At 57.8% G+C, this 24,667-nt stretch overlaps 1 protein-coding gene across 7 annotated transcripts in view; it reads right to left on the reverse strand.

The window, feature by feature from the left end:
- SEPTIN9 (septin 9) overlaps window positions 1-24,667 on the reverse strand; it is a 165,795-nt gene that overhangs the window by 47,689 nt on the left and 93,439 nt on the right. The window contains exon 1 of one of the 7 annotated variants that reach the window (XM_057714711.1): window positions 18,619-18,638. The exons of the other annotated variants lie outside the window; for them this stretch is intronic. The gene's annotated coding sequence lies outside the window, so the exon portion shown is untranslated. Of the gene's footprint in view, window positions 1-18,618; window positions 18,639-24,667 lie in introns of those variants that run through there. 7 annotated transcript variants of the gene reach the window in all.

Raw genomic sequence — 24,667 nt, forward strand, 5'->3', positions numbered from 1 at the left:
TGAGGGCGCCTGAAACCCCTCTGCCCTTTAGCAAAGACCCTGGGGCAGGTAAAACCACCACTCATGGGAAACTAAGCAGCTTGTTTAATTGGGAATTGGGCCCAAACCAGCCCAGCCCAGCTCTTTCCTCTCCTCCTTTCTCTCCTCCCAGAACTGGAAGCTCAGGAAATTCAAGGCTGTGAAGCGGGGGGCACATGACCTCCGGCTGTTTACTCAGACGGGGGACACTGACCCTTCCCAGCTCGCCCCACAATCCTGGGCTTCCCCTTGTGCCAGACCCTCCCTGCCCAGGGGCCAGCGGTCCCGTTTACAAGCAATCCAGGCTTGGCCTGCGGTCCCAGCCACCCAAGTTCCCATTTCATCCGGGAAACCCAGGCTTTGAGGTCAGAAGGATGGGTGTTCAAACCTGACTCCACCACTATCAGCCGAGTGACTCGGTAAATTTCTTTATCTCTTGGGAGTGATTTTCTCTTCTGCTGAAGGAGGAAGGGGGTTCTTTCCTCACCAGAATTCAAGAAGGAGGAAAAGGAAAGAGATGGCGTATGTACAGACGGGCATTGAGCCTGGCACCCAAGCAGATGCCGCATAAAGATGCCTCCCTGCCTCTTCTCGGTGCCTCCTCGGGCGTGGGAGTGGGGAAGACAGCCTGCAGGAACACAGCACACCTGCCAGCTCCCCGGCGGAAGCGCAGGGAAGGAACCAGCAGAGACTGGAAGGACATGAAGAGTTTGGATTAGTGATGAGTTTCACATATCTGTGTTTTCAAAACCTTAACGGTGGATACGAAAGATCTTTTGGGAAATTTCTCTTTTAAAAGCACACTTAAAAAACAAACAAACAAAAAAGGAATAAACGTGGCAAACATAAGATTCAGTGAAAGAAGCCCAAGATAAAAGTATACTGTATGGTAACATTTAGATAAAGTTCAAAACCAGGCAAAACCCTCACTGGTGACGGAACATTTCTGTCTCCTGATTGCGGTGGGTGATTGTACGAATCTATGCACGTGATAAAATTTCAAAGAACCATATGCCCCAAAAGGAGGGCGCCTGTAAAACCAGTGAAACCTGAGTAAAGTCTGTAGCTCACTTAACATTCTTGTACACCGTCATCTTCCTGGTTCTGATATTTACTGTGATATGTCACTGGGGAGAAGCTGGTGAAGGGTACACAGGAAGTCTCTCCTATTTCTTTTGCAATTTCTGGTGAGTCTAAGATTATTTCAAAATAAAAAAAAAAAATTTTAAGTACATTCAAGGGAGCTCCTGTCTAGCTGCTGAAGGGGATGCTGCCTGACTCACGACTCTCGTAATAAAACCAATCCGATCTTTCACACACACAAAAACGTATATTCAAAATGTGAAATGCCACACATATCGTATCATGATGTACCAGTCAGAAGTGGGAACTGGATGCTTTCACAACCTGTCTGATCACCCCTTCATCCCGCGCACGTGTAGTGCGTGCGGGCATCCTGTCAGGTACGGGGATGGGGATGAGGCTGACAGACAGAGGCCCTGCCGGCTCAGGTCCCAGCCTCAGGGAGGAGATGCAAAGCATGGGATCTGGCCACACTTAGCAAGGCCCAGCAGCACCTGAGGACACTGCACTGTTCTTAGAGAATCTGAACAGGGGAGCCGTTCAGGATGCCAGGAGAGGTGTGAGCTGTGGAGGGGCAAGTGATGAGGCTGGAAAACCGTCATGAAGCCTCATCCAGGCTGTTCTTCCAGATCCTGGGATAGGATGATCACAGTGGTCAGGGGGCAGAGATTTGCTCACCTGGTCCCTACGAAGCTCAGAAAATGACTATTCCATGGCCAGAGGCAGGAGCCTAACTCTTGCAAGCTGCTGGCCACGGATGCGGATGGGGAAAGGCGGGGCTTGCAATCTGACCCACCAAGGTCTCCGGGAGCCCTGGGCAGCCTGACGGCACCTGCAGAGGAGGCCTCCACCCCACGCCGGACACCTGGCACTTTCCCACCTCTTATTTCAGGTCTCGGCTGCCAAGCTAGGGCATCCTCTGGCCCCCGGGGTCTCCCAGGGCTGCAAGGCAGGGGCACCTGGAAGATGCTGCAGCTGCTGCTCCTCCAGCTCCCCTCCACCGCCCCCCAAGGCCAATCCGCTTTGCGCCCTGGCAGTCCACACCTGCTAACCTTCCACCACCACCAGGCACGCCCTGGCCATGCAGGCTCACTTCTCTGGGCCTCCGTTTCCTCACTTGCAAACCAAGCAGATGAACCCTGGAGTCTCTTGCAGCTACAGAATTCTAAGTCTGGGGGGGAAAAGCCACAAAAAGGAGGCTTTTTTCCAGGGCTGGGAGCATCTAGGGGGAGCCCAGAATCTGCCAAGGCTCCGCATACAGAGGGAATTCCTCCTGAATTCTTCCAGAAGAGGATCACCACTTCCTAACTGTATCTGCTTCCTGTTGCTGCTGCAACAAATCACCATGACTCGGTAACTCAGAACAACATAGGTTCGTCATCGTACAGTTCTGGGCGTCAGAAGTCCGACACAGGTTCACTAAAACCAAAGGCTGGTTCCCTCTGGAGGCTCCGAGAAGGAATCCCTTTCCCCGCCTGTTCCAGCTACTAAAGGCCGCTGCATTCCTTAGCTCCTGGCCCTCCCAGCATCTTCCCAGCCGGCGTGGCCAGTGGCATCTCTCCCACAGCCCATCCCTGATGCTGCCTCGCCTGCCTCCTTCCTGCACTTCTAAGCACCCCTGTGATTACACAGGGGCTGTGCGGATTATCCAGAATAACCTCCCTACTTTAAGGCCAGCGGATCAGCAACCTTGATTCCCCCCTGCCTAGTGACCTGGCGTCGTCACACGTTCCGGAGATTAGGACACAGGCATCTGGGCATCATGATTCTGCTGACCCCACTCACCCAGGTCCTGAGGGGAGACACAGGGTAGGATCGCCGGCCCAGCAGGCTGCCTGCTTGGGTTCAAATCCTGGTCCCCCCCCTTAGTAGCTGAGGGACCCAGTTATCCGCATCTGTAAAATGGGATGATGTACCTAAAAGAGGCCAGGGGGCTGCAGAACATCCTCCCCAGAAATTCCACCCTCGACTCCGGACCAATGACTCTTCCAGGACAATACTGGGGTTCACCTGGGCTCCCCCAGTGCGGTGCTTGGCCGCCCCAGAAGGGTGACAGGCCAGGGCCACAGCGATGGTGGCAGCCAGCTTGTCCGTGGCCTCCTCCCTCACCAGAACCACAGGCCGGTGCAGTCCTCCACCCCTCGCAGGCTCCCTGGATGCCAAGCTCCTCCCGCTCACGGTGGGACCCTCTCGAGCACAGAGATACCCATTCCTCCTCCGGAGAGAACTGGTCCCCTTCAGGCAGGCTCGTGTCCAGTGAGATGAATTTAGGAGTCCCTAGCCCGGGTCACTCGGGCTTCTCGGCAGAGAGGTCCTGGGGGTGTGGGGTGGGGGATGTGGGTGAGGGGTCAGTGTTCTGCTCCCGGGAACCAGGCCAAACCACAGGCCTCTCTGTGCTCCCGGGGGTCTTGCTTTCCACCCACCACGGCATCAGGCGTCCACGCTGGACAGGCCGAGTGGCCCCAATCACAGTATCACAGTAGCTGCCACATGGGGAGGCATGGGGGAGGGGTGCCGGGCTGTGTAGCCTTGGGGAAATGACTCTGCCTCTCTGGGCCTCTCATTTCCTCCTCCATAAACTGTGGGATCGGGGTCAGGGGATCCCTTGAATTGTACCTGGACACACTGCCTCCTGCACCCACAGAGAACAGAAACCAGCTCACCAACCCCAGACAAAGCTGCCAGAACCCAGGGGCGCCCCCTGCCTAAGGCATGCTTGGGGACGTTCTTTATGCCACGTCCGCCGTAGCGGTCCCCTGGCTTTTCCCCTGGTGTCCTCCCAACACCAGGACGTTCTCCCTGCAGGGGCGTTGGCTGCCTCCATTTGCTCCCAGGACCTGGCCTGGCTGCCGGGAAGTGGCTTCTGCCCACGCCCGCCCCAGCCTCCATGGAGAGAGGCCAGTGCAGCCAAACAGGAGGCCGTAGGTGGCAGGGGCCAAAGGGGCCACGCCATTCTCTCCAGCCGGGCGGGAGGGAAGTGGAGGAAAGCAGAACGTGATTCCAGCCTGCAGTTCTCAGGGGAAGGGCGAGCCACGGGCTAAGGGAAGCAGGGGCCCCGGAGCTCAGCTGTGGGGCAAGGGAAGGGACTCTGGCCTCACACTCCCACCCCCTGCCTCCGCCAGGGGCCTCCGACTCCTGGAGGACCCTGCCCCCATCCCATCTCAGGGGAGAAAGTGAGGCTCTTTGCGTTGCCAAACTCCAGTAATGAGTCCCACATTCTCTCCATCCTCTTTGCTTATTGGAAACCCTCCCTTCTGGGTTCACTCTGAGCAGCTGGTCGGCAGACGTCGGTGGAACTGAACATGCAGGGTGGCTGGAGGTGCCTGTGCAGAGGAGCTAGCTCTCCTCGCGACCCCCGCCCACCCCTTCCTCTGAAGAGGAGGCCACCCCGTTCCTGCCCTTTCCCTGGGAAAGCTGGAGAGGGAGCCAGGGACACGGGATCCACTGTTAACTCCTTCACTTCCTGCAGGCATCCTCCCCATCCAGGCCGGCAGGGCGGGAGGACAGCCGGCCCGGTAGACCCCGCGGCCACCAAGCTGAGGAGGCCAGCGTGGGCGGCAGAGGCCGCCCCCCCGCCCCACTCCCCCTCCATGAAAGCACACGCGGTCAAGGCTAAGAGAACCCACCCTCTGTTGGGAGAGGGCTGGTCTGCTTTTACCCTGTACGAGGTAGACAGCACACAATTTTGCAGGTGGAAAAAAGGAAGCCCGGAGAGGTCAGCGCCTCGCTGATGACACAGAGGCAGGGCTCAGACACCCACGGCGCTGCTTGCAAAACTCACACAACAAACGCAAGAGGTGAAGAGCTGTGAGACGCAAAGGCATCCGCAGACGGTAACGGAAGGCGTCGTCTCCCCCAGCCGCCCCATCCTGTGTTAATGTCTTTCTGGAACGAAGTGTGGGAGACTGGGCTGTGCAGGCCAGCCACCGCGGGCACCTCCGGCCACACCCCAAGGATGGGTGGGTCATTCCGCCTCCGAACAGGCACCGGCTCAAAGAAAGACCGCAGCACCGGGGCCTGGGAGACATGACTCCAATTTTGCCTCCAACACACTGTGTGACCCTGGCCAAGTCACCAGCCCTCTCTGGGCCTCAGACACGAGAGGGAGTGAACAGAGGTCCGAAGAGGTTTAAGGGCTCTGGAGTCAGGCTTTCTGATTCCAAACCCTCCTCTGCCACGTCCGCTAGCGGTGTGGCCTTGGGCAGGTTGTTTCACCTGTCTGTGCCCTGGGTTACTCACCTGAAATGAGAATAAAGACAGAATGGACCCAAGTGGGGGAAGCGGGGAGGGTTGGGGGGGAATGAATTGGGAGATTGGGAGACCAAATTGTACACTCCAAATATATGCAGTTTATTGTATGTTAACTGTATTTCAATAAAAGTTCTTAAAAAAAAAAAAAGACAGAATGTACTTCACAGGGCTGATGGGAGGATTAAATAAAGAGCCCTGCAGATTCCACAGGAAGCCCTGGTCACTGACCACTGCTGTCATGGTCATCGGGGGCCTGGCCGGCCCTGGCAACCTGAGGCCCTGGAGAGTGGAGGGCGAGCACCCCTGGTCCCCTGCCACCCTCCTGTCCTCTAGTCCCTCTGCTGACAGTGGCATAGCTGGAGCCCAGCCGTGGTTCCCACTTACCCACCCCCTTCCTGAACTAACCATCACAGAGGCCCCAGGCCTGCCCCAAGTCCACATTCGAGATTAAACCGTTCCTCCTCCTTCATCACACCATGCCTTACACACCCTCCTCCCAACCAGTCTTTACCTGGGGGGGGAGGGGGGCCCGCGGGGGTGGGTGCAGAGACCCAGGATGCCTTGGCCTTGAGGCTCCCTGAGTAACCCAGGCCGGCACGGAACTGCCCGCAGCCGTGGAGGGTCTCCCCAAAGGCCGATGGGGCCCTGCCACCCTGCCCACCACACCGCTCCCTTTACGTTGCCCGTTCCCTGTCCTCTTCTGCCCCTCCTTCCAGCAATGCTCCCAGCAGCCCTGCCGGAAGAACAGGGTGAACGCGGCCCAAGTGGGTGAAATGTTGGGGGGCCCCGGCTACACAGCGGCCGGAGCTGCAGCGCAGGGCCCGAGCTCATCCTGCCACCACTCTGCCCGGCCCTGTTCTAGGGAAGCTTCTATAGGAAGCAGGCCAAAGAGGAACAGCCCGGATGGAGGAGGGGGAAGGGGCCTGCCTCTCCCCGCAAGCACGGGGAGCTCGGCCTGCAAACACCAAGCCAAGGGCCCTTCAACAAGTGGGAAAAGTGAGAAACAGACACACACAGATGGGCTGCAGCTTAGTACTTCTCCTGCACCCCACCCCCCCACACACACACACGCACACGCACACGCACACACACACAATCCGTTTTTAAACCCAGCAGATGAGCGCTGTGTGCTGGGGAACCCCCACCCCGCTGGTCGGGGAGGCCCCACACAAGCGCGGCTCTGGCCGTCCGCGGAGCAGGGGGCGGAAGGCCCTAATTGGTACCATACGCCTGTGCGGAGCGCAGGGAGGGGGCAGGGAAGGAAGCCGAGAGGCACACGAAGGCCCCTGGGGGGCAGGGTGGGGGCTGGGAAAGAGCGGGGTTCCCTCCCACCCACCCCGCAGGGAAGGTGTGCAGAGGGGCAGCGCGCCCCCTTCCTCTGCAGATTTGTCCCAGCCTTTCACTAGCTACAGCCTGTCCCTGGGACAGCTGGATGTCGCTCAGAGGTCCGGCTCCAGCCTGAGCAACCTCCCTCCCCCAAGAAAGCCAGCCGGTCGGTGCCGGGGGGCCGTGGCTGCTGCTCCTGGCGTGGCCCATCCTCGTCTCAGCCTGGGGTGGCGGATGGGGCCTGGCTCATTGCTCACGGTGGCTGCACACACCTCATCGAGAAGGACCGGCTGTGACGGTACCATCTCTACTCGGACCCCAGCTGATCAAGGGGCCTCATCCCTGCTCCCTCTGCCGAGGCATAGCGGCCACAGCAGACACGCGGTCTCTCCCTCCTCCGGCCCCACCTTGCCCGGCCGACCCTACTCTGTTTCAGGGGTTTACTCTCCTCACTGTGCTGCCCGGAGACACGTGCTTCGGGGCAGGAGCCATCAGGCTGGGGCTCAGCCTACGGTCTGGGCTGAGGGAGGGCACCCGGGGGTTGAGGGAAAGGTTGCCCGGCTTGCGGACAAGGCCCACAGGAAGGGGGCTCTCCTTCCTCTGAATGCGGCTGTGTCAGCAAGTGCAGCAGCGTCTGTGACCGTGGGGACCAGCCGGTAACAAAGCCACACGGAAGGTGGCCGAACGCGGGGCCCTCCACAGCAGCCTTGGGCTGTCCAGGCTCTGGACTTCTCCGAGCAAATTCTCCTTGGAACTCAGGCCACTCTGAGTTGGGGTTTCTATTCCTCGAAGCCAAAGCCTCCTGTCAGAGCAGCTGCAAGCACAGCGGGCCAGAGCGGCGAGGGCGGGAAGGCCCTGGCCCTCAGAGCAGGACATGACCAGACTCCTGCAAAGGGCTGTCCAGACACCGCCCCCCCAACCCCCACTGCCCCCTGCTCAAGCGGAGAAGGACAGACGCTCCTGGAAGAGGGGACTCCAGGGCAGCTGGCCTCCCTAGTCAGTAACTGTTCCTGCAGCCACGGAGTTCGCGCTCGACAGCTCCCAGAAACAGCATTCCAACCATGGTTGTCAGTGTCCTGAGACCCAAGAACATTCTCAGAATGGGAGCGACAACCAAAGCTGACACTGAGCGGGTGCTCGCTAAGTGCAGGCCCTGTTCCTAGAGCCTCACACGCAGACCCCTTAGGTCCTCACAGCAGCCCCATTCAAGCCTCCCTATGGCTCTCTTCCTTTCATAGGTTCGGAAACGGGCACAGAGGAGCTAAGCAACTTGGCCTAGGTCACACAGCGAGAAGGGATAGAGCTGGCTCCCTCCAGCTTTCCAGGGTTCCCCCGAGGAGGGGCAGTGGGGCAGCTCGGTGGCCCCCATCTCCAAGATCCTCGTATCCCACTCAAACACCCCAGGGGCCAGGAGCAGAGCATCATCCTCAGCTCCAGGCCTGACACAGGAGAGGCCTCAACAGGTGAACGAATGAATGAACAAATGAATGAGAGCCTGATCACGGAGGAGAGCAACAGGGACGAGGACAGAACACAGTGAAGTACCATTTCCTATGATGGTGGTGGTGATGTCAGGCCCGCCCTAAGCCCTTTGCGGGTATGAGTGAGCTCGTTTCTCATGCCGTCTCTCGAATGGATGTCTCTATTAGCCCATTTTACAGAGGGGAACAAAGCACCTTGGCCAAGTCATGCTGCCAAGAAAGGCCGTGGCCCAGGGTTGGGGGCCAGGCACGGGCCACACTGTCGCTCACACCACCTCACAGATAACCCCATGGAATAAAAAGAGAAAGCACCCTAGGGGCCCCCTCCCTGCTCCCCGTCCTGGGCCGGGGTCCACCCTCTGCAGAAACTCCCCAGCCTGCTTCTAAGTCCCACCAGCCACGAGATGGTTCTTTACTGTCCATACCCTCCCAGGGCAATTTATCCCCACCCCGTTATGAGGCAAGGCTCAGGGCAAGAGTGAGGAAAATCTCCCAGTGAGCGGCTCTCTTGACAATGGCAGGGAGAAACGTCAGATCCCACTTTTGTTCTTTAAAAAAAAAAAGATATTGTACTAAGTATATGTGTAGGGGGACTTCCCTGGTGGCGCAGTGGTTAAGAATCCACCTGCCAATGCAGGGGACACAGGTTCAATCCCTGGTCCTGGAAGATCCAACAAGCCATGAAGCAATTAAGCTTGTGCACCACAACTACTGAGCCTGTGCTCTAGAGCCCTCGTGCTGCAACTACTGAGCCCTCGTGCTGCAACTACTGAAGCCCGCGCACCTAGAGCCCGTGCTCCACAACAAGAGAAGCCACCGCGTGAGAAGCCCGTGCAGAAGAGTAGCCCCTGCTCGGCCGCAACTAGAGAAAGCCCACGCGCGGCAACAAAGACCCCACGTAGCCAAATAAAAAGCGTATGCGTAGGGAAAAGACTGGAAGAAAACATCCAAATATGAACAGTGCTTATTTCTGCAGAATGCAATTATTATCAGTCATCTTCTTTACAGTTTTCTAAGTAAATTATTTCTGTTTTCTAAGTAAATTATTTTTGTCATAAGGAGGCATAATTTTTTCAATCGCAATAAAATTGTTTTTCAATCAGAAAGACTGATGCTTCTTAGCTTCTCAGCAGTCCTAACACCTGTCCACAGCCTCACCTAGTCAAGTGGATGGAATATTCCAAGGAGCGGTCCGTCAGGCCTGGGCTGAGCCTTCCCCGGGAGGCTCCAAGGGACCAGGACCCTTCTCCTCCACGTGCAGAGCTGGGTCCTGGCTCCACCGGCCCTGCCACAAGGTCACTTCCCGCTGGGCTGCGGGAGGATGTGGGTTCAACCAGAGTTTGTGTCAACACAGCTCTGCTTCGTTCACAGCCTGGTGGGGGCCCCCAACTCCACCCAGCATGACAACCCCGGGAAAAATGTTAGCAGGGAGGGAAGACACTGCAGGTGTGACGGGAGAGACTTTCCAGGGACAGATCTGTAAAAACTCCGCTGTGCCCAGTCCTCTCGGAGGACTTGAGGCCTCCACTGCCCCCTACTGACCAGCCGAGGCTCAGAGAGGCAGCCGGGGGTGGAGTGCCCCGCAGGGCCACAGCTGGGGGGACGGGGGGGCACCAGAGGGGCAGGGAGTGGAGTTGGGGGCATTGGGGGCACTGAGAGGGCAGCCTCTTACCTGGGCCAGCTCCTTTCTCCAAAAAGGTCACTGTCCCTCTTTCTCTGGCCACAAAATGAGGCTGCCTGGGACTGTACACCTACTTCCCAGGTGAGAAAGCCCGGCTCTGCCTGGGCAGTGCACCCTACGGCCAATCCCGCCAGAGCAGGCTCTCGGGGTCTGCTGCTGCCACTCGGAAGAAGAGGTGGGATGCCGAGGGACCCCAGAAGCGCCCACGCTCAAGCCCGTTCCCAGGGATGTGCAGGGAAAGGATCTGACAACTGTGAGTGGTGGGGGGCTAGGGGGTGGGGGGGGGGTGGTCATAGTTCTGCAGCAGGAGAGAAAGCAGGCAAGGAGAGCTCTCGTCCACTGTCCTAGTGACCCTCACGGCTCCAGACTGGCCTGGGACCACTCTGATGGGCCAGGACCCAGCAAGGTACATACATGCTGTGAGCCAGCACATTCAGACCCTCCATTCCCCCTGCATGGGGACGGTCAGGCACAGAGATAGTCCTGCGCAGGCGCTGTGACGCCTCAGCCTCACTCTCTCCTCCTGCCGGATGGGGGAACAAATGGTATTCACGTCACGGGGCGAGCCCAGCACGCCGGTGAGTGAGTGGTCCTGCTTCCACCAGCAGCCGGCACACCAAGACCACCCACAACTCCGGAGGGGAACCCGGAAATGGCAGCACAGAGTGGGTACCGGAAGCCTGGGCCCCCGGTCTGCTCCCACCCGCTGTGTGGTCACTGCACGCCCCTCCTCTCTCTGGACCTGAATCCCATCAGCTCTCAGGATCTCTGCGTGGCTTCCGCCCTCACTGCTTAGAGTGTCAATTCAAAACCAAACCCTGCCGACGCCTCTCTCTCGCCAGCTCCATCCCTCACCAGCTCCTGTCTCCAGCCTTTTATTCCTCGAAACTTCCTCCTCCAGGAAGGAGACTGTCCCCAGACATATCCCCTAAGGTGCCACCCCCTTCTGATCACGGAAAACTGAAATGCAGCTTCCAGCCCTCCCGGCCCCTCCAGGAGGACAGACGTCACCTGGGTGCCCAATGTCCAGAGAGACCCCTCCACATCAGGATGCCGTGGCCTTTTCTGAGGTCCCCTCTGATTCTCTGCCACCACCCCCATGAGGCAATCATCCCGCAGCCCCTCCACCAAGGAATCCACTGCAGCCCAGGCATCCGGGAACGTCCACATCACGCAGCCTGTGCCGGTGCCAGCCCAGCACTCCCCAGGCGGCTGCGGGAGCCAGCGGGCAGCCCAGGCAGGGGGCCTGTGGGTGCCGGCGGCAGCGGCACAGACAGCGAGCCTTCCTCCCCGCACACCTGCCCACTGGCCTGGCTGGGCCCCGGGTGGACACAGCTAACAGCCACCAACCCACACGCTCAGCCTTGGGAAGCAGACGCGTGGAGCGGGAGGCCTGCCGGGTGCCCCCACGACACGTGGCTGATACTGTCAACAGTAGCAGCACTTAGCATTTATTATACACTGACTGTATGCCCAGCTCTTACATTATCCCATTAAATCCCCACATTTGTCCCCAATTTACAAACGATGCAATGAATTCAGAGCAGTTAAAGAACCTGCTTGGTAGAGTAAGTGGCCGGACCAGAATCTGAACTCAGGCCTGGCTCCAGCCTCCCTCTGCCTTTCTTGAGCCCACCAGGTGCAGGCCAAAGTGGGGGCTTATTAAATATTCATAAACTGCTGAACCCCTCCAGCTGGGAAGCACTCCCTCCCTCCAACTGACACCCACCCCTGCCCCCATGCTTCCAGCATTCTCCCTTCACAGCAACACCAGACTACTTCACAAGGTCCCCGAGGAGGCACAGCTTTCCCTGAACCCCGCACGTGCTCCCCCTACCCGCCTTGGGGAGTAGAGACCGTTAGTTCACCTTTTCCTAGGTAAGAAAGCTGAAAGGTTCTGGAAGACACCCAAGGTCACCCGGTTTGCAAATGGGTGCAGGGAGTTCAGAGCCCCCACTCCTGTTCGTCAGCAGACCAGCCTGAGGCACTCACTACATCAGCTGGGCCCGCTAGGCCACCCTGCCCACACTCACAGGCGGGGCCAGTCCTCATACCTTGCTTCCTCACCAGTGCCCACCTGGGGCCCCACCAAGGTCCTGAAGTCAGAGGTCCCGCTTGAATCTTAGTGCCGGCTGTGTGACTATGGGCCAGTGACTCAGCCTCTCTGTGCCTCTTGAGTTGCTGTGAGATGCATGGAGAGCACTGAGCCCAGCGGCTGGCACCCTGGAAAGGCTGGACACGTGGAAGCTGTGGGGTAGGGATGACAGTGATGCGGACAAATGGGTCAAACCAAGAAGGCAGATGAGCCTGGGGAGGGATGCTGATTAAACAAAGCCCAGCGGATCGGGACTCTCTGACATGTCAAGCAGAGCTCCAAACAGCAACTGGGGCAGGGCCTGGGGTGACAAGGCCCAGGGAGCTGCACAGGGTCCCCTCTCCCCACCCCCCACCCACCTGGGCTCCTCATATCCTGAAAATGGGATCACTAAAGGTGGCCCGTGGTCTCTCCCTCGCCCAAGGCAGACGTTGCCAAACCAGAGCAGAAGGTTTTCCTCCTGGCCTCAGAAGCCTTTTCAACACAGAACTTCAGGCAGCCACGACCCAGGGACTGGAGCCAGCCCTGCACTTGAAACGCATTCACGGAGCTTAACCAAGAGCTAGAGCCGCGGGCCTGCCAGGAGAGGTGAGGTGGGGCATCCCTCATAAGGTGTAGGAAGCCCGCCCGCGGCCACTTCTTCCTCCGGGGGCTTCCGGAACTCACCCTGCCCTCTCGGTTCCCATGGTTCTACCCTCACTCAGCCTCCCAGAGCCTCAGGCTGGGCAGACCTTGGGTCCCCCTCCCGTCCCTTCTCTTCTGTTCCACCACCCACCTGCACTGGCTTAGTCCCCTACAAACACCCCCTGGGAACATTCCCAAGGCACCTTGGCTGACTGGCAGTTTTAGGGCTGCCCCTTAGCTAATCAGGCTCCAGCAGCCTGAGCAGACAGGCCCACCCCACACTGAGCTACACCCATGGGTGTCATTTCCACCTCCGGCCTTTGCTCAGCCAGGAGCTCAGCCTCCCTGGGGACTCCAGCTCACAGGTACTTCTCTCTGTGCCCCCGACCTGTGCCAGCCACCGGCAAGCCATGTATCGGCAGACGTCGCTGCTCAAGGCTGTCTGCTGAGTTATGATGATGCCCCTTTGCCCTCTGTCCCAATTTGGAACCAGACAAACCTCCCACTTTCCAAAGCCCACCAGATGCCACTTCTTCCAGGAAGTCTTCCCTGATTATTCCAGCTGGACAGAGCCCGCCCTTCGGTGCTCCTCTAGCGCTTGGTAGGTGCTCAACAGGCATGAATGGGGCACCACGGACACACCAGGCCCTGGGGACATAGCCAGCTTCCCCTGACCTTGTGGAGCTCACACTCCATGTGAACACATCAGTGGTAAGAGTCTTGGGACCCTATCTAAGCGGGCATACAAGCATATAAGCAGGGACACAGACAAGGCAGCCAGGAAAAGGTGCGGGGAATGACTCCTAGGAAGGAACAGGCTTGCTGGGGATGAGCTTCTGTGTCCCCAGGAGCAGCCAGGCCGGGGGCTGCATGCCCCTGAGCAGAGAGTAGGTGTCCCAAGTACAGGAGGCACCACAGGGAGGTTTAAGCTGAGGAGCGATTTAACTGATTCTCCATCCAGAAAAGCACTGGGACTGCCAGGCTCATCGTGTCCAGCCACCGCACACCTCCAGGGGGCGCCCTTCACGTACATTACAGGTGTGGGTGCTCCTGGGGAAGGCGTGGGGGCCTCGTGGGCCCCTGTGGGGAGCAGACTGCAGGAGGCAGCTCGGGGCAGGCGGCCTGCCCAAGCAAGGCCTGGGGCTGGAGCAGGGGGACAGGGAGCACTCAGATTTGGGACGGTTTTGGAGGCAGCTGTGCCTGGAGGATGACTCCCAAATGTCTGAGGCCCGGGCAGCTTGGCGGGCAGATAGGGTGCTGTTTCCCAAGCAGAAGGCCTGGGATGTGGACTCAGGAGGAAACGGCTGAGCTGGGCTGTGCTGGGCTGAGAGGGGAGGGGGGCGCCCAGCTCAGGGAGGGGTGGGCCTGAGAAGGTGACTCAGGAGCCTACCCTCTCCCCTCTCCCCAACCTTCTCCTCCCTCCTCCTCCCCTCCCCCCCAGAACCTTTTGTTCATCCCCATTCACTGTTCTGTGCCACGCCCACCTGGGTGAGCGCAGACCTTAACTTCTCAGAGGGAACACTTCCCCTCAGGTCACACCTCCTCCTAGATTAGGACACACAGGCAGGAGGGCTGGGTCTGTCCAGGTCACAGAGGCAGGGGCAGGTAGAGCTGGACTAACCCTGCAATTTCCAGCTCCAAGCTACACAACCGGCCGTGCTCCTGTGCTCCATGCGTAGACCCTGAGCACAGTGCAAATGTCTGCTGCATGGGTGGGCGGGCAGGGAGAAGGACGAGTGGATGGATGGGTGGGTGGACGTGTGGGTAACTGGCAGATCCTGAGAAGAGCTGGGGAAGCTGCTTGACCGCATATGGAAGTCCAGCGTGCAGAGTGGACGCTCAGCCTCGAGTGAGCTCTCCCTCCACTCCCAGCAAGAGGGGCCCCCCCAGCTCCACCCCGGGCTGTTCCTGGCACCCTGCCCTCCCCCAGAGCAGCGCTGACCTGCACCACGTGACGCGGGCCTGGGAAGATGGACCCGGCTGTGGGAGGTCGTGCCGCCTGAGGACTGAGCGTGCAGGAGGACCCAGCTGCACAGGAAGCGGGGCCAGAGGCCTCCGGAAGCCTCTGAGTTTCGCAGGCCGGACTCCCAGGGTCTGTTGCTTTGGGGCCCTCTCCTGCCCGCAGCCGGGAGCCCTTGACCCATACCTGCAGGCTCCAGAGATCCAGGAGGGGGGATGTGGCCGTATCCCCAGGGTGGCTGCCTACTGTGACTCCGGCTGCAGCCCCCACCCCTCCTGGCCCCGTTTCAGCCATGGGGATGCTGCCCTGGGGCTGCCTGTACACGGAAGGAGCCTCCGCCGAGCTGGCTGCCACAGGGCACAGAAACCATGCACCTGGTTACAAACCAGCCGCGGCTCTGGAGTCAAACAGTCCCATGTTCAGATTCAAAGCTGGATCAGCCGATTCCAGCTGTGCAGCCAGGAGCAAGTTACTCCACCTCCTGTGCCTTGGTACCTTCTTTACAAACCATAACAGTAACTGTTTCTAAGGCTGTTGTGCAGAAACATCTCATGAAGCACAGAAAGCTGCTTCCAGCCCAGCACTGGAGCGTGTAAGTGCGCAGTAAGCGCACTGTGATTAATGAAATATTAATAAAGGCCAGGAAGGGAATGACAGCCTCCCCGCGGTGTCCCTAAAATGGAAACAAATCTGCGCAGCTCTCAAAGCAGCAGAGCAGCTCTCAAAGCAGCAGAACGCGAGCCAAGGGCAGGCTCCCAGGTCTTGCTTCCAGCTCGTAGGGCAATTCCCCTGCAGAACATTCCCTCCTGGTTGCAGGCAGGGCCCAGGGCAGGACGCCACCTCCAGATTATCTCATGGCTGGCACCTGCCTCACAAGCACATGGTTGGACTTTCCAGATCTTTCCTCCCCTCCCTCTGACCTTCCCCTACTCACTTACTCCCACACACTTTCTTACTCACTCTCTCCTTTCATTCCTGTTCAAAAACAAAGAATCCAGGCCAAATGGGACAGCTGTCTCCCTGGAAAAGTTTCTCTGCAGCGTGACGGGGTGGCAGTTACACTGCAGGGGGCGTGGTGCTGGGAGGGTTCCTCCCTGCAGAGCCAAGAACTGGGGGGGGGGGGGGGGAACCGTGGGGGTCACAAGGTCCCCGCCCCCCCATTAGGACCTGGCCTGGGGCCACATTTCTAAAGCCTCCTGGACAAACCGCAGACACATGGTCACAAACGCTGCATTACGTCCACCATCTTCGGGGGTGCGGTAGGGGTTAGGCTTAGGGTTAGGTGTAGGGTTAGGGTTAGGGTTGGTTAGGGTTAGGGTTAGGGTTAGGGTTAGGGTTAGGGTTGGTTAGGGTTAGGCTGCTGAACAATCAGTACACAGAACTTTCGAGCAGACTGAAGTTCCTCATCTTCTACCCACAGCGTGGTCAGGAGGCAGATGTGAGGTCAGAGCCCACAGGTCATCCCCGTGCCCCCCCTGGAGCTGAGCCCTGACCAAGGTCGCAGAGGGAGGAGGGAAAAGCCTTAGAAGGCGCAAGGGAGGGGTTAGAGCCATGATAGCAACTTCTTCTGCAGAGTTGCCCCCACACCTCCCCCACAGACTCTGGTCCCCAAAGGGCTGGGTCTGGGCCCAGGAAGCTGCATTCAGATTCAGAGGTACCCGCCGTGCTCTGGAAACATAGGCCTGGAGGGTAGAACTCAGACCCAATAGGTAATACGAGTGCCCTCTGCTGAGGGGTCTCACCCCGTGGGTACCAGCTTCTCCATGTCCACGTGGCCAGGAGTCCCGTTCCCTGGGACCAGTCCCAAGCAATCCTGGGGAAGGCAGGGCTGCAGGGCAAGGGTGGGGGGAGATGGTTTTCCAGGGTCCCCTGGCCCTTCCAGACCCTTGCTCTCACTCCAGCTGCCCCTACCTTGGGCTCCCAGGCAGAACTCTGGGGACCTGCTCCCGAGGCCCAGACCCAAAATGAGGGGAACTGGAGACAGAAGCTCCCCTCCTCGTCCCCTGGGCCGTGCTGATGGGCTGACCTCCCAGAAAGCCGTGCAGTGGCCGCTACTGTCCTGGCTGCCCTGCCCGGACCCGATGCAGCGTTCACAAGAGCGAAGATGTTGTGTTTCCAACTGCTTCTCCACCTGATTCCCCCTCTCTCTGATGTCCCGAGGGCCCCACCCATGGTGTCCAGCAAGCATGGACAGGGCCTGGGCTATCCAAAGTAACGGCCACCAAGAGCCGGGCCCATCCCTGGGAGTAAGACTTCTGACCTGCGCCCTAGTGCAGTCAGTTAGGGGAAGCCCCTGGGGAGAGACGCCCGCATAGTCACACGATCCCTCCTCCGCCCATCTCAGTGCCTTGCTCAGCCCCATCAGGCAGAACCACTCCAAGCTCCAGAAAGATCAACAGCCCGGGCGAGCCTGCAGAAGCCTTGCTGTACACAAGGATGGCTGCTCTGGGACCCGCAGGGACCTGCTCCAGGGCCAGGGAGCAGACCTGGGAGGCGGGGGCAATGGACGGTCTCTCCGTCTTCCATTGCCAACCAGGAGACTACAACTGGGGTCTTAATTCAGTCCCTCCCAGCCGAGAAGGCACACCACCCCTCCGCACCACTCCCAGCCCAGCCAACACACCTCCCGTTGGTTCTTCAGCAGCACTCAAGCTGGTCTTGTAAGGAGGAGTGGGATGGCGAGGAGAAAAAGGAGAGAGGCAGAGACAGGCTGGGCTGGGCTGGGGTGGTGACAGCAGTGACAGCAGCCACAGCAGGCTCCCTGCATTTCTGAGCAGGGGGAGAAACCGGACTTCCGGTGTCCCCACTCACCCCGGACAAACAGCATCTTATTCTAAACTCTAGGGCAGCTGAGGGGCTGGAGGAAGAGGAGGAGCCCCAGAGCCCCTCCTTTCTAACTGGAGTTTTCTTTCATTTCATCATCCCATGGCACCTTTTGAAAGAAAGAGGCCAGAGGAGGGGCCCAGCCTGGGCTCCTCCACACCCCAGCCCAAGCTTCGGGGCAGGCACCCAGCTTCACGCATCAGCCCTGGTCCCCAGCCCTGGGAGGCCAGGGCCGGCAGAGAGCACCCCCCCACCAAAGGTTCAAATCCAGACCTGTTAACAACTGTGGGGCCTTAGGCAAGTGGCTGGAGCTCCCGGTGCCCCCATTTCCTAATCTGGAAAATGGGGTGATGAGAACACCCGGAAGCTAGGCTTATCCTGCTGGAGTCGCTAGGCCGGTCATTTTTATCAGCCGCTCGGCCTCCTTCTCCGGCTGACATAAGGATTTCCCTAATTGTTGCCACAGGGATCCGGACCTGGATGGACCTGGAAGACTTTGCAGGTTTCAAAGTCCCACCCGGAAGGTGCTCGTGCCAGCTGGCCTGCGGCAGCGGACAAGGAAGGAGAAAGCCAAGGGAGGAGCCGGGCGAACGGGAGGAAGGAACAGCCAACAGGGAGGGCCCACCCAGGGCCCCGCCAACCACGCAACAGGAAGGCGGCTCAGAACACTCCCCCGGCCCCACCAAGCCTCATCTGGATACTGAGGCTGAACATTCCTGGACCTGCAGGGTCCAAACAGAACCACCCACCACTGCAGCCAGAAACCTCGCTGGCTGAAGGTCCAGGTGGGGCAGTACAGGCAGGGCTGCCCAGGCATCATGGGGACAGGTACCAGGCCACCCACAGAGAACAGAGCGCAAATACCTGCCCGGAAAAAGCATGCAGAATAGGCAAGGACCAGGGCGGAGGCAAACTGGCTGCTAAATTAAATATCAAGAAATTCAGCCTCCAACTCCCTGACCTAGGCTCTCTCGCCTGAACAGAAAGTCCATTGACAGAGCCACTAAATAAACCACCCCCTCCCTAAAAGCTGGGACAGGGATTCAAGGTCTGCCCCCGATCCTGCACCAGCTCATCCATCCACACAGCTGCCCTGCAGCCTGCCCGGCCGCCTGTCACCCCCCCAAGAGACACAAGAGTGGCCAGGCCCCCCGGCTGCCAGAGGAAGAAGTGGGCTGTGCCTCCCTGCTGGGTCTCCTCCACGCAGCCTCCCCAGCCATGCCCCACACCGGAAAACCACGGCCCCCACGTTCTGGGGCACCCAGCCTGAACTCACCTGGTGGGGGCTAGGGGCGAGGGCGCCTGGAACCCAGGTGGGCAGTGGAAGGCGGCAGCTGCAGGGCCTTGTTTCGGGAGGTGCCCCAACTCTCTGTAACCAGAGCCTTGGATGCCTCACCAAGCCCGCTCTTCCCATCAGGCACCAGATAGACATTAGTCAGCAGGTAAATGGGCAGAGAGCCACAGACCTCAGGAAGGCCGGCCTTGGAGCAGAACTAAGGACCGGGGATCATCCTGGGGGTGAAAATAAGAGCCCCCTCCTGGGCTGGGCTACTGGACTGTGCAGGGAAGCCGATCAGACCCCCGGGGGAGCGCACAGGGGTCATATCCTGACTCAGGCATGCCCTGGGGTCACCAGTGACAATGGTGACCATGGGTGTTAACCCGCCCCCCGGCTGGGCGCCCGTCCATCACATGCTCCCCCTCCCCGTGCAAAGGAGGGAGTGGACACGGCCAGTTCTGCCACAGCAGGAGGCTGTGTCTACAAGGGTGGCCCGCCCCGGGTAGGGACAGAGCCCCTCTGTCCACACAGCAGCCTCCTCGTACCCCTCAGGGGTCCCCCGGGGTCTCCTGTTTCTGCCCTGCCAGAGGTAAGGCGAGGCGTGAAGTCTGGGTGGGGGCAGATGAGAGGAAGTGGGCCTGGAGACAGTGACTGAGGAGAACGGGCTTCTGGGCTGGACTTCGCAGTCCAGGGACCAAGCGACCAGGGGGGCTCAGAGGCAGGGAGGGGCGGGCCACTCCCTGGGACGTGACAGCCAGCCCTCCCCACCACCGATCTATGGCTGCCATGCTTTGCGTTCAACCTCCTCCCAAACCACAAGGGCCTCATCTCAGACCAGACATGACCCCTCCCCCCCACCCCCACAGCTGGTCCCACGGCCCCACACGGGAAGCAGGCCCCCAAGGTCTCAGGTGATGGCAGGGCTGCGCTCCCGCCAGGGGCCTGGCAGCACTGAGGCCCCCTGGAACAGAACCTGCTGTTTTGCCAGCCTGAGCCCCCAGAAGGAGGTTACTTTTGGCTGAGCATCTAGAGACCTCACTGGGAGGCGCAGGAAAGGAGGCGGCCCTGTTGCATCCTCGGGGCCTTGGGGGACAGAGCAGAAAGAGCCAGAGGCCAGCCGGGTAGTGGAAGTCAGGTAGGCAGGTCTGAACGGGCAGGGCTGCCTTCCTACCATCAGCAGGAGAGGGCCCAGCCCAGGCCCAGTCTCTGGACCTCCTTTATTACTCCTCTTGCCTCCACTGGACCTCTGGGTGTGCAAGGGACCCTCCTCTCCCCGTCACACTCCACTTAGGGGGACAATCCCTCAGCACAGATGCCAAACGTCCAGCAGCAAAATGACAGGCTGGAAGGGCAGTTGTACGGCTCCCCCCACGCCCGCTCCACCGAGCTTTCTAGAGGAGGACACCTGTCGACCAGCGCCCTCCTATCCCCAGGCACTCCCGGCCCCGCCCCACCTCCCCACTGCCATCTCTGGCAGATGCTGCACTCTACAAGTTCAAAGTCCTCAGGCCCTCCAACGTCAGCTCTCTTGGGGCTGAGACCAGGGGGTGCGAATTTTAAAGGGACTGACAAAGAACTTGGGAATCAAGATGCATAATATTTCAATGCAATGTTTTCTGAAAATCAAACTTTTGCAAAAAAATGCCTAATGAGCAAAATCCGACAGGGCAGGCTTCGGGCGAGGAGAGTGCTGTGCACGTGCCTGGCCTATCTTTCTTGAAAATGTGGATATTTGCTCATCAAGGATTTTTTTTTTTTTTTGGCATAATTTTGATTTTTAAAAACATTGCATGAAAATACTATTTTTCTTGATTCCTGAATTTTTTGGTGCTCCCCCCCCCTTAAATTTTGTGCCCCAGGGGAATGCCTCACTCACCCTCATCTCCGCCCTGTTCTTCTTGCTTTCACCCACCGACCTCCAGGTGTCCACACCCGAGCTCGACCCTGAACCCAGGACCACCCTCGTTAAGGTCACAACCTCCTGGTGCCACCGGTACCTCCCTCGCCTGCTTCACTTTCCTCTTTAACCCTCACCACGGCTCACACACTCTATGTCTTACGGTTTGCTTTGTTTATCCTCTGCCTCCTCCCATCAGCACATAAGCCCCAGGAGGACAGGACTTTTATCTGTGTGTACAGCACCGCTGAATTCCTCAGCGCCGCCAACAGTGCCTGGCGCATGTCAGCTCTCACCCTTTCTTGAATAAACAAACACTCCTGGCATGATAATCTCTAGGAAATCTGATGGGTCCCTGGAGAAACACCGCCAGTGGTTCGGCCTCATAACACAGCATCCAGCCCACCTCTGGCCTGGCCCACCTTCAACCCACCCTCTAGGCCAGCATGTTCCGAACCGTGGGTTCTGACGTATCAATGGGTCTTGAAAACTCTTTAGTGGGTCATAACCAGCATTTTTTTTTTTTTTACATTTAAAAAGAACACATTCCATACACCAAGGGGGGAGAGTGGAGGGGGGGTGGGGGGTGGGGGGGATGAATTGGGAGATTGGGGTTGCCATCCATACATTACTAATAAGAAAAAGAATATCAAATTGTACACTTTAAACATATGCAGTTTATTGTAGTTTAATTATATCTCAATAAAAAAAATCTTCTATACAACAGCAAAAAAAAAAAAAAAAAAAAAAGAATACATTCAGAATCAGCAAAAGATGGAAACAACCCAAATGCCCCTCAGCGGACAAATGGATAAACAAAATGTGCTCGGCCCATACGTGGAATATTACGCAGCTGGAAAAAAGGGATGTAGCCCTGATCCAGGCTCCAACACCCAGGAACCTTGCAACATGATGCAGAGGGAAGGAAGCCAGTCACAGAAGACCACATAGTGTATGATCCCAGTCCTAAGAAATGTTCACCGCAGGCAAGTCTACAGTCATTGCTTAGGGCTGGGCGGGGGCGGGGTGGGGGGGGGGGGGGTGACAGCTAAAGGGTACAGAGGTTCTTTTTGAGGTGATGAAAACGGTCTAAAATTGGATGCAGTGATGGTTGCACAACCCTGTAAATACCTAAAAACCATTGGACTGTACACTTTAAAAATGGAAGAACTGAATGGTATGCGAACTGTATCTCAGTAGAGCTGTTTTTAGAAAATAAGAAGAGCTCCCCCATCCAAACCAAGAAGCCCAGCGAGTAACAGGGTGCAGCAGGCACACAGTAGAGGTAAGAATTACTCCCTGGAAATACTGTTTCATTTGTATACACACCACACACAACTGCACATATGTGTGTCCCGGTTTGTGGTGTAAAACGTACTTCTTCCTGGGGGCTGTAGCCCAAAATAAGTTTGAAAGCCACTCTCTGGGCAACATCAGAAAGCCAACGGCCCTTCACCTGCCTGGACCACTCTGCCCCCGTCAAGACCGAGGTCCCTACCCCCGCCCCCCACCTCCAAGAGGTCTCTGCTGGCAGGGTTGGGGGAGGGCAACCTCCTCCAAGTGCCACGGCCCTCTGGACTTGTCCCTCTCAGAACACTTGTCACACTGCACTGCACGCACGTTTCAGAGGGAACGTCCCCAGGACAGGAGCCGTGTCCTGGCCACCAACACATGTTCTCCTCTGCGGACAGTGCCAGGCCTGGGGCCACTCAGACACACAGACGGATGGCGGCAATCGTGGGAGGCTGGCCCCTCACCACCCCCTCTACACGCCACCACCTCTGAACAATCTGGGGGACTTTAAATAGCTTAAAGCATGATTTTCTAGAAAAAAAAAGAAAAAGGTATACAACAGGAGAAGAAAAACCCCCAAACTCAAACAAACCCATGGAAAAAACTTTTTAAAGTACGAGGCTCCCACGAAAGTATCCGGCTCAGATGGTTTCACTAGTGAATTCTTTAAACGTTTTAACACAGAGGTGATTGTGTAGCTGCTTAAAATGTTCCAGAACATGGCGGGGGGGGGGGGGGCGTGAGAAACACATCCAAATTATTTTTGCTAAGCCAGCATGACACTGACACCAAAATTGATAAAAAGAGCAGGCACATACGTGCCCACAGGCTGAAGACCAAGCTCACGCGCATATATCCGTACAAGAATTGTGTCTCCCTACCTCGCCGCTTAAACCCAAATAAATTCCAATGGATTAGTGATTTCAGTACATAAAAATGAAACCATAAAAGTACTAGAAGAAAACCTGAGTGAATTTTTTTTCTATGATTTTGGAATTCAGGAGGCCTCTAAGCAGGACATATACCCCAAAAGAGAAAATAAAAAGAATAAACTTGACAGGCTAAGGGTTAAAAATCTCTGTTTAGAAGAGCACACTAGACACACTAAAAGTCAACAACTGGGAAAAAGCACTTGTAACAGCTACGACAAAGGTGTACCGAGGACTCTTAAAAAAAAAAAAAAAATCAACAAGAAAAGGATTAACAACCCAACTGGGAAAAATATAAACCAAGGACAGGAATGAGCAGTTCACAAGGAACCTGGGGCCCTTGGCCTCCAAACAGAGAAAAAGATACCCCCCTTCAAAATAAAATACACAAAATAAAACACCCATCAGATAGCTTTCTACCTCTCTGCCCAGGGCAAGGGGCACCGTACCCCTCTGCTGTCACGAAGAAAAAGTGATGTAGCAGCTTTAGAGGCCAATTTGGAACATGGATCAAAAATTTAAATGCACACATCCTTTGATGCAGAAATTCTACTCCTGAAGGTCCATCCAACAGTCACGTGTGCTCAAATAGCGTGAGGATGTTCATGGAAGCCTCGTATATCACAGAGGAAACCGGACAAGAATGGCAGGACCGTGTAAGGGCTAAGGGCACAGCTGTTATAACGAATGTGCCAAATCTACATCCACAATGTCATTAAATGGGAAAAATACACACATGCAAAATCCGGAAGGACACACAGCGTGCCCGCCACCCACACGGGCTCCCTTGGCGGGGGGGGGGGAGGGCGGGGCATCAGGAGAGACAGGTTTCCTTTTCACATTTCACGTGATCTTGACTTTTCCTCTTCTACCAATGACCATGCACTGCTTTTAAGAATGAGAAGAGAAAAAGGTAACAGGGCAGACGGGGCCGAGGGAGCCAGGGATACAGAGCGGAGCATGGACTACAAGCTCGGGGAGGGAGAGGCACCGTGCAGTGGCCAAGCCGTGTCCAGTCGTTAAATGAGGCTGCATTTGATTTTCCTCTATGAGCTTGTTTAACAAAACCCCCCGGGTGCTGGGCCCGCATTGGCAGTCCTCACACGTGAGCACTTTCACTCTAACGACGCTCTGCAGGAGGAATTGGGCCCACTGCAACCGCGAGAAAAAGGACTCAGAGAGCACAGGTTGTCAGGCCAGGGCAGGGCAGGCGGTCTGGGGGCCATCTCCCCCACGAACAAGTGAGCAAGGCCTCCCAGGTGGTTTCCTGCTGGGACATTCAGTGCTTCTCAGTTGTACCCTCTGTGGTTACATTTTAGGAGGGGGAAGATGGCATAAGTGACCTCCAAGGCCACCTCTGCTTCCCAATTCCTTGCTGGGACCAGCGCTGGTCTCTCTGAACTGCACTGGACGGTTCAATGCAGGGATTTCCAAACCAGGTTCCCTAGAGCCCTGGGGTTCCACAGTGGTGTGCCCAGTGGCAGCATGGGGGAGGGGACAGGCAGCCTCCCTGCTCTCAGAACTGGACGCTCAGTCCTGGGCGCGAGCTGCCTTTGCTCATTAGCTACAACCGGTAGTTTGGGAGCCACTGGGATTCCAGGGGGCTGCCTGTGACACCCACAGAAAGGCCCTGGTCAGGGAAAGCCAAGGCGGATAAAACATGGAAAGGAAGTCACGCCTGGACCAGAGAAGGGCCACCCCCCAATCCCCCACAGCTCTCGGACACGTGGCCCCAGGTCCACATTTGGCCACGTCAGGCCAGTGGGAACCACGTGGCATCTTCCATCAGGCCGCCTGTTGGGTCCCGGGGTCTGGGCAGGGCCGCCCACACTTCAGGGTGCCGAGTGGGGGTCCGAGCTGCTTCTCCGGTGCTGAATGTGCCCTCTGTCCACAGAGCGTGGCTGTCTGGCGCGGGCACGTCCCCCGG

This window comes from Hippopotamus amphibius, chromosome 17 (assembly GCF_030028045.1).
Source record: "Hippopotamus amphibius kiboko isolate mHipAmp2 chromosome 17, mHipAmp2.hap2, whole genome shotgun sequence".
In the NCBI taxonomy this organism is placed as follows: domain Eukaryota; kingdom Metazoa; phylum Chordata; class Mammalia; order Artiodactyla; family Hippopotamidae; genus Hippopotamus; species Hippopotamus amphibius.